Raw genomic sequence first — 6,876 nt, forward strand, 5'->3', positions numbered from 1 at the left:
AATTGTCCGTCAACAGCGTACGCGTCCTGCCATTGGCTGGCGACTGGTCCCAGGTGTGATTTTTTTTTTTTTTGAAAGTGGCACTTTCACATCACACCGACGAATGGCTGTCGATGCGCGCTTGGATTCCTGGGCGGCATCCAAGCGTAGCGGAGTGATCCAAGCCTCCGGGGTTTGGCTCGGTGTGTTGAGTAAATGCGCACACATCCACACCCACACGCTCGCTTTTCAGGCCTATTCCGACAATGGCGCATGCTCTCTTTCCCATGGGGTGTTTGTGTGAAATGAGGAGTTTCCCCAACTTTCTCGAAATAAAGCGCCACCTCAAAGTCGAGCCACAATCTGTTCCGTGATACTGGTCACACTTACACGTGGTCCGCTTTCAAAACAGAAATTGTCATTGAGATGGATTCTATTTGAATCAATTTATCCCTCAGTCCAAACTTTTTCCATCGTAGAATCTTTATTAACCGTACAGCCAAAGATTTGAGCAACATTTTCCACATTATCAGTACCAAATGACCTGCGGCCCAGGGGTCATTTGGTACTGATAATGGTGCCATCATTGGGTTGGGGAACGCCGGTCTACGGTTTGAGCGCAAATATTTTAGAATACTTGGAGAAAGGCTTTGACATAACTATTCATTCATTGCCACGTTTTTCTACATTTGTTTATTATTTATTTTTGTTCTTATACCGCATGATGTTTGACAACAAATGAATCTGAGAAGAAAGCATGTTGCAGGAGGTTTCACTTAAAATTCGATCTGGGCACCAAAATTCGCTCCCATCTTCTCGAGACGGCCTGGGATCCCGTCCAAAATTGGGATCGAAGACATTTCATTTCCTGTCGAAACAATCCCTAGAAAATACCTTGTCGTGAGCTGGGCGAGTCTCCTTGTTGAAAACGGGCCTGAAAAATAAGGCCCGATGCCCTCGCGTCAGTCTCAGGGTTCGTAGCAGCCATTTGATTTGAAAGCCATACTGCGCATTTTGGTTTTGATCACCGGTACTTTACTGCAGAGGAACATGAGTCACGAGTGCGCTGCTCGATGACAACCGTCTCACTCACGGATTATTCCTGTCAAATTGGAGGATTTATGACTCATGACACAACGTCGGCCGTACGAGCGATCCTAAAGAGCGTGGTGTGGTTTATGGTTGCTTACCCTCGGCCCAAAAAAAAGTCATGTTTTCATTGCTGTTTGTCTCGAAGTGGGATTATACGCCAAATGCTTTGCCGGAGTAAACAACCCCCCTCCCGGCCCATACGAAAAAAAAAAAAACACGGCATATTTTGCTTCGGATTGGGACAAGTTGTACACCGTGGTAGCTGTTTACATGCATTTAGGGTGTGTGTGTGTGTGTGGGCATGCGAGTTGTTTCAGGTGTTGAGTCAATGTAAACAGCGATACTGGAAGTGGGTCACTTGAAAAGCCATCAACTCGACATTTGAACGCAGGCACTCGATTCAATTGACCGTGAGGCCTTTTTCTCCCCAGTGCGCCACTTCACAACAGAAGTCGTCTGAAGGCACTTCCAAAATGGAGCAAGTCGAGCATCTGCTCACACGTTGGGAAACCAAGAGTGCGTACCCCACATGGCCAACCACTACTGCCAAGGAAAAACTCAAACCTCCAAACGTCCAAATACGCCTTGGAGTGACCCTTTGCTTTGAGCGCTTCGATCGTTTGAGCTGAGTTCTGACAGGAACTTGTTCGCTTTCTAATCGACTCATTTTGAGTGATTCTTTGTTTAACCAGGTGTGGCAATTATCCATTTTCTAATCCGCTTATCCTCAGAAGGGTCGCGGGTGTGCTGCAGCCTCTCCCGGCGGTCTTTGGGCAGTCGGCGGGGAACACCCTCGACTTGTTGCCAGCCCATCGCAGGGCCCACATTGACAAAACATTCACAGTCTCAGTCACACCTCGGGACCATTTTGAGTTTTACGTTAGCCTGCCATGCATGTTTTTGGAATGAAGGAGGAGACCGGAGAAAACCCGCGCAGGCCCGAGGAAAACATGCAAACTCCACACAGGGAGGCCGGAGCCCGGAATCGAACCCTGCACCTCTACACTTTGAGACCGAATTGCTCACCAGTTGTCCACCGTCCCGTACAATTTCTCATTTATAATGCAAACCTAAAAGTAATTTAAAGTTCAGTGTCTCGGTCAAAGAAACTTCGGGAATGGACAGTGGGAGCCGGGATTCGAATCCTCCCGTCACTCGACCAAGTGAACCACAGCAGCCCTGTCAACCGGCTGGAGGATCTTTGCTGCTAGTCTTGCATCTCACTTTCAGAGTGTTGGCAATCTGGAAGTGGAGCAACAATTCTTTTTTTTCTCTCTTTTCATGTCCTCTGACAGTTTTTTTTACGACATGGTGCCATAGTGGGCTTGCAGCGACTCGTATGAGAGTGTGTGATAGCGATAATCCCGAATTTACCACAGCCACTCCCCGTTTAAAGTAGAGACCGTCAAACCGGGGAGGGAAAATAGTGACCCAAGTCTTTTTGTTGATTTCATTCCACGATAGCCTTTTTTTTTTCTATGAGGAGAGGCATTCAACATATTTCCAAAAATGTGAGTGTGCGGGGCAGAGAGAACGGGAAACGGGGACAGACAAAAATGGTCTCTGTCGTGCCAGGCCACAGGGAAGCGCCGTCGATCATCGTCTCCAAGCCAAAATTAACCGGCTGGTGAAAAGCAGTTCTGATCAGTGGCATGGCGTCAATTTGTCAGTGTTGTTTTAGACATCGGGGGCAAAGACAGCTTCTGTTTGACGATGTGCCGCATGTGTGGATCCACGACAGTTATTGACGAGTGTAGCTCACCGGCTTGGTGATGAAGTACTCCAATCTGGTTTTTGCGGGCTCTCTTTTAGCGTCACGCTCTGCGCTAGCCGTGGCCTTTGCCTTGGCCCCAGCGCCCGAGCAAAGCCATACCCGCTATTGCGCTAGAGGGGGAGGGGTGAGCAGTGACTCATTTGCACCCGTCAGAAAGGCCGCGGGATTTCCAAAGCCGAGCGTTCCGAGTGGATGTCAAGTGTGCTGACATTCTTTATCCTTTGTGGATTTCCATTGAGAAATGTCATCGAGCTGTCAATTCAGACCTGGGGGACAGCTTTGAAATGGTGGGCAAAAAATGCATCGTAACAAAATGAAGATATCATCCAATGAAACAAGTGGCGAGACGAGCGGTTTTAACGCGATCAATAATGTGATCAAAGTCGAGACAAAGTCAATTCAGCAAGGATGTCATTATTTATTCATTCATTTTTGCGATTACGTCGACAAGACGACTAATTGGGTCAACCGTTGACCAAAACAAAAGCGTGATAGCAGACGATGACACAACATAGCGCAACTCGACAACAAATGTTTCCCAGAAGACAATGTCAGCATGTGAAATTCCGAAGGGGCTAAAATTGGCTCCACATCAAACGCAGTCATGCTAGTGCGTGTGCGTTTGCAAATATTTGCCCCCGTTCTTCCGCCACACATTCAACACGATGAAGAAAGCATCGCTGAGAAAGAACGGCGGCGAGCCAGCAAGTGCCTCGAGCCGTTTTCAAAGCTTCATTGAAACACGGTCAAGCGATTTGACACCAAAGTCGCACTTGCCGAACAGCTCGGTGTGACTGCCGTAGGAGCGAGGACCAATATCATGACCGTTAATTTTGGGTGGTGTGTAGAAATAGTTCTGTGCGGCGTTCCGGCTTCACAGGACGTCTGGATGGTTAATCTTGACAATTTTGCAACTTTTCTGACCCCTCGAGAAAGCCTCGATCAAAAAAGTAACTTGCGACTTCAATGATTGAATGAAAATCGGACAAGACGGACGGGCGCAATCCTTGACTCAGCCAGTCGACTTATGTTGTTGGGTTCGTTCTCTTCTATTTAAAATTGCAATTTGTACATTTAAAAAAATTATAATTTTGAATCACGTCATGGTCATTTGCTGTTTGTATCGGCGATGGCTGGAAAAATCTTTTTTCCAATTTGAAATTAAATGTCTGGTTTCGAGGCCGCATTATGAGCCCGCTTTCATGTCATCGGATCGGACCCCCCCCCCCCCACACACACACACACACAAGCCTTTTGAGAAACTTCCCCTTGTGCCCTGACACGATCCAGCGCTGTCATGACGTCGTTGGCCACCTACCGCTTATGTGGATGCGTCTGTTATGACTGGAGCCAATTTTAGCCAGAATGCCCCGGATTGCAGTGTTTTTCGAGCTTCTCTTCCAGATGTATTTTGGGAGCAAAAAAAAAGCCCAAATCCAGATGACTTGGTTGACGTGGAGCCGCTTTCATTCAGGCTTTGACGCCGCGTCAAATTACAGTCAGATGTTTTTTAAAACAGGGGCCTGCCTTGCGTTGGATGCTGCGGGCAGCCAAATCGAAACTCAAGTTGCCAGTGCGGAAGCGGAACAACTATGAGGAATCACAAATACCCTTTTTACACTCCCGCCCCCCCGAAAAAAAAATTGGTGCTCGTTCAGCACCAGGAAGAGTAGCTGGTACGTCACGTAAGTTCCGAGGAAGAACGTGTTTGGTTTCCACCGGCAGAGGGCCAAGTAGGACTAACGTCATTGTCGTAAAGTGTTTAAACATCGCTGCTTACTTCGATGTTTACCCAAAAGCACCTGTGCTCATAATAACAATAATAATAATATAATGCGCTGTTAGCATGTGCCAGGCAACTTAGCAAAGCTTTGACCATCCAATCAGCAAACGCCTCTGTCTGTCTTCATCGATGATCACGAGGCCGGCCGCCAGTCATCGATCGCGTACTAGCCGGGCACATCCGCCATCATTCTTCTGGTGGGACAACAATTGTGCCAGAGTTCACAATTTTGTTTTTTTGTTGTTGTTTGTTTGGGTTTTTTGGGGGGTTTCTGGAAGTGACTGAAGACCACACGCAACTTCAACTCTCCTCTCCCAAAACAACAAAATCCATTTCTCAGCGGCATGCTGAGCTGCAAAGGCACGGATAGATGTGTAGCCCCTTTAAAATCGGTGATTAGACGGTGTTGTTGCGCCTCCTCGAAATTGTCAGCTGACAACAATTTTCAAACTCAACGAAAACAATGAAAATGCTGACTAATTTTTAGCTCCCTAAATAAAGTCTTTTTGCTACTTGTGTTTTTGCCAGACGCCGTGAACCGCACATTAAATGCAAACGAATCACAACACAAGATTTCATCATCGGTGCCCGGTTTTCGGGTGAGCAATCGCGATTGGAGAAGTTGATGATGACATTCCTCAGATGCGCGAACAGTCTGATGGATGACGCCCGAGTAAATGTGTCAAAATGAGTGATCGACCGCACCAGGAAACTGAAATATAAGGAAGGATCTCGCAGTCATCCAACCACGTCCACGACGTCGCTCGCTCTCAGGACATTTCAGGCACACTCGCTCGAACCATTTAAGGGCACAGCTTGAGAAAAGATGAAAAATCATTATTAGCGTGCAAATAGCTGGAGCACTTTATGACTGTATGTTAGCATGCCTACTGTTAGCATTTTAGCAATTTTCATCATGCATTTCTTCAGTCACGCAAAGTCCACACAGGAGGGCAGGCCCGAGTCCAGCTCTGAACACAGACCTGCTCAACCGTGAGAACCGCGAGCTCCCGCCGTGCTGCCCCAGTGTGTCGAAATGTCCTGAAAAGGCTTCTCAATCCTTTTGACCAAATGAGGCAAGTGGCTTGTGTCGGCTGTTGTCACTTTGGTGATGAAGTCGTGGGGACAGGTTGCGTCAACGTCATGACGAAGCTCATCGTTACAAATGAGTTGCGGAGAAACGGGAAGGAAAATGACATGAGAAATTCGAAAGAAGAGAAAAACATGAGCTCATGTCAACAAACCGACCAAATATTTGGAATATTTCCGTTGATCTTCATTTGAACGCATCCAAATTGAGCTGATCAGGTCATTCCTTTCGACTGATCAACAAGGCCAAGTAGAAGAAAAAAATAAATAAATCAAGACTTGTGATCTGGACATGTGGCATCATATCAATGTCTTTCAACAATTGGACAAAAAAAAAAAAACGTTGCGTAAAATGAAAGTGTGCAAGAGGGGCACGGTTTTAAACACACACACACACACACCAGTGCACACATCTAAATTGCTCGGCTGAAATGATTTTGTGATGGCATTTATTAAGTATATGAATTCATCAATACCTATAACGTCATCACTGTGCACTCAAGACTCAATAACGCACAAACCTTACAAAGGCATGGCTTAGTACAGGGGTGCCCAAACTACAGCCCGGGGGTCATTTGCGGCCCGCCATCCATTTTTCAGCGGCCCCCGACGTGACCAACGAAAAATTAAGACTAAAAATGAAATGTGACGTGAGCCGCAAAGTGAGTCAAAAAAAGTTAAAAGTGGGCAGAGTGAGAACGGAGGCTGCGCTGTGGAACTTTCCTCTCTATTCAAAGATACAAATAAATGATTAAAAGAATTTAGTGGGTGGTCCAGTGGTTAGCGCGTCGACCTTATAGTGCAGAGGTGTTGGGTTCGATTGCAGCTCTGGCCTTCCTATGTGGAGTTTGCATGTTCTCCCCGTGCCTGCGTGGCTTTTCTTTGGGTACACTGCTTTCCTCCCACACTCCAAAAACATGCATGGCAGGTTGATTGGGTTCTCCAAAATTCTTCTGAGTGAGCACAAATGGTTGTCCGTCTATGTGTGCCCCTGCGATTGGCTGGCTACCGGTTCAGGGTGTGCCCCGCCTACTGCCCGAAGACAGCTGGGATCGGCTCCAGCATCCCCCGCAACCCTTGTGAGGATAAAGCGGATCAGAAAAAGGATGGATGAATGGAAGAATTTATCTTCAGAAAACTGCAGTGAATAAAGATGGTT

This window comes from Hippocampus comes, unplaced genomic scaffold, assembly GCF_001891065.2.
Source record: "Hippocampus comes isolate QL1 unplaced genomic scaffold, H_comes_QL1_v1.1 scaffold56, whole genome shotgun sequence".
Lineage (NCBI taxonomy): Eukaryota > Metazoa > Chordata > Actinopteri > Syngnathiformes > Syngnathidae > Hippocampus > Hippocampus comes.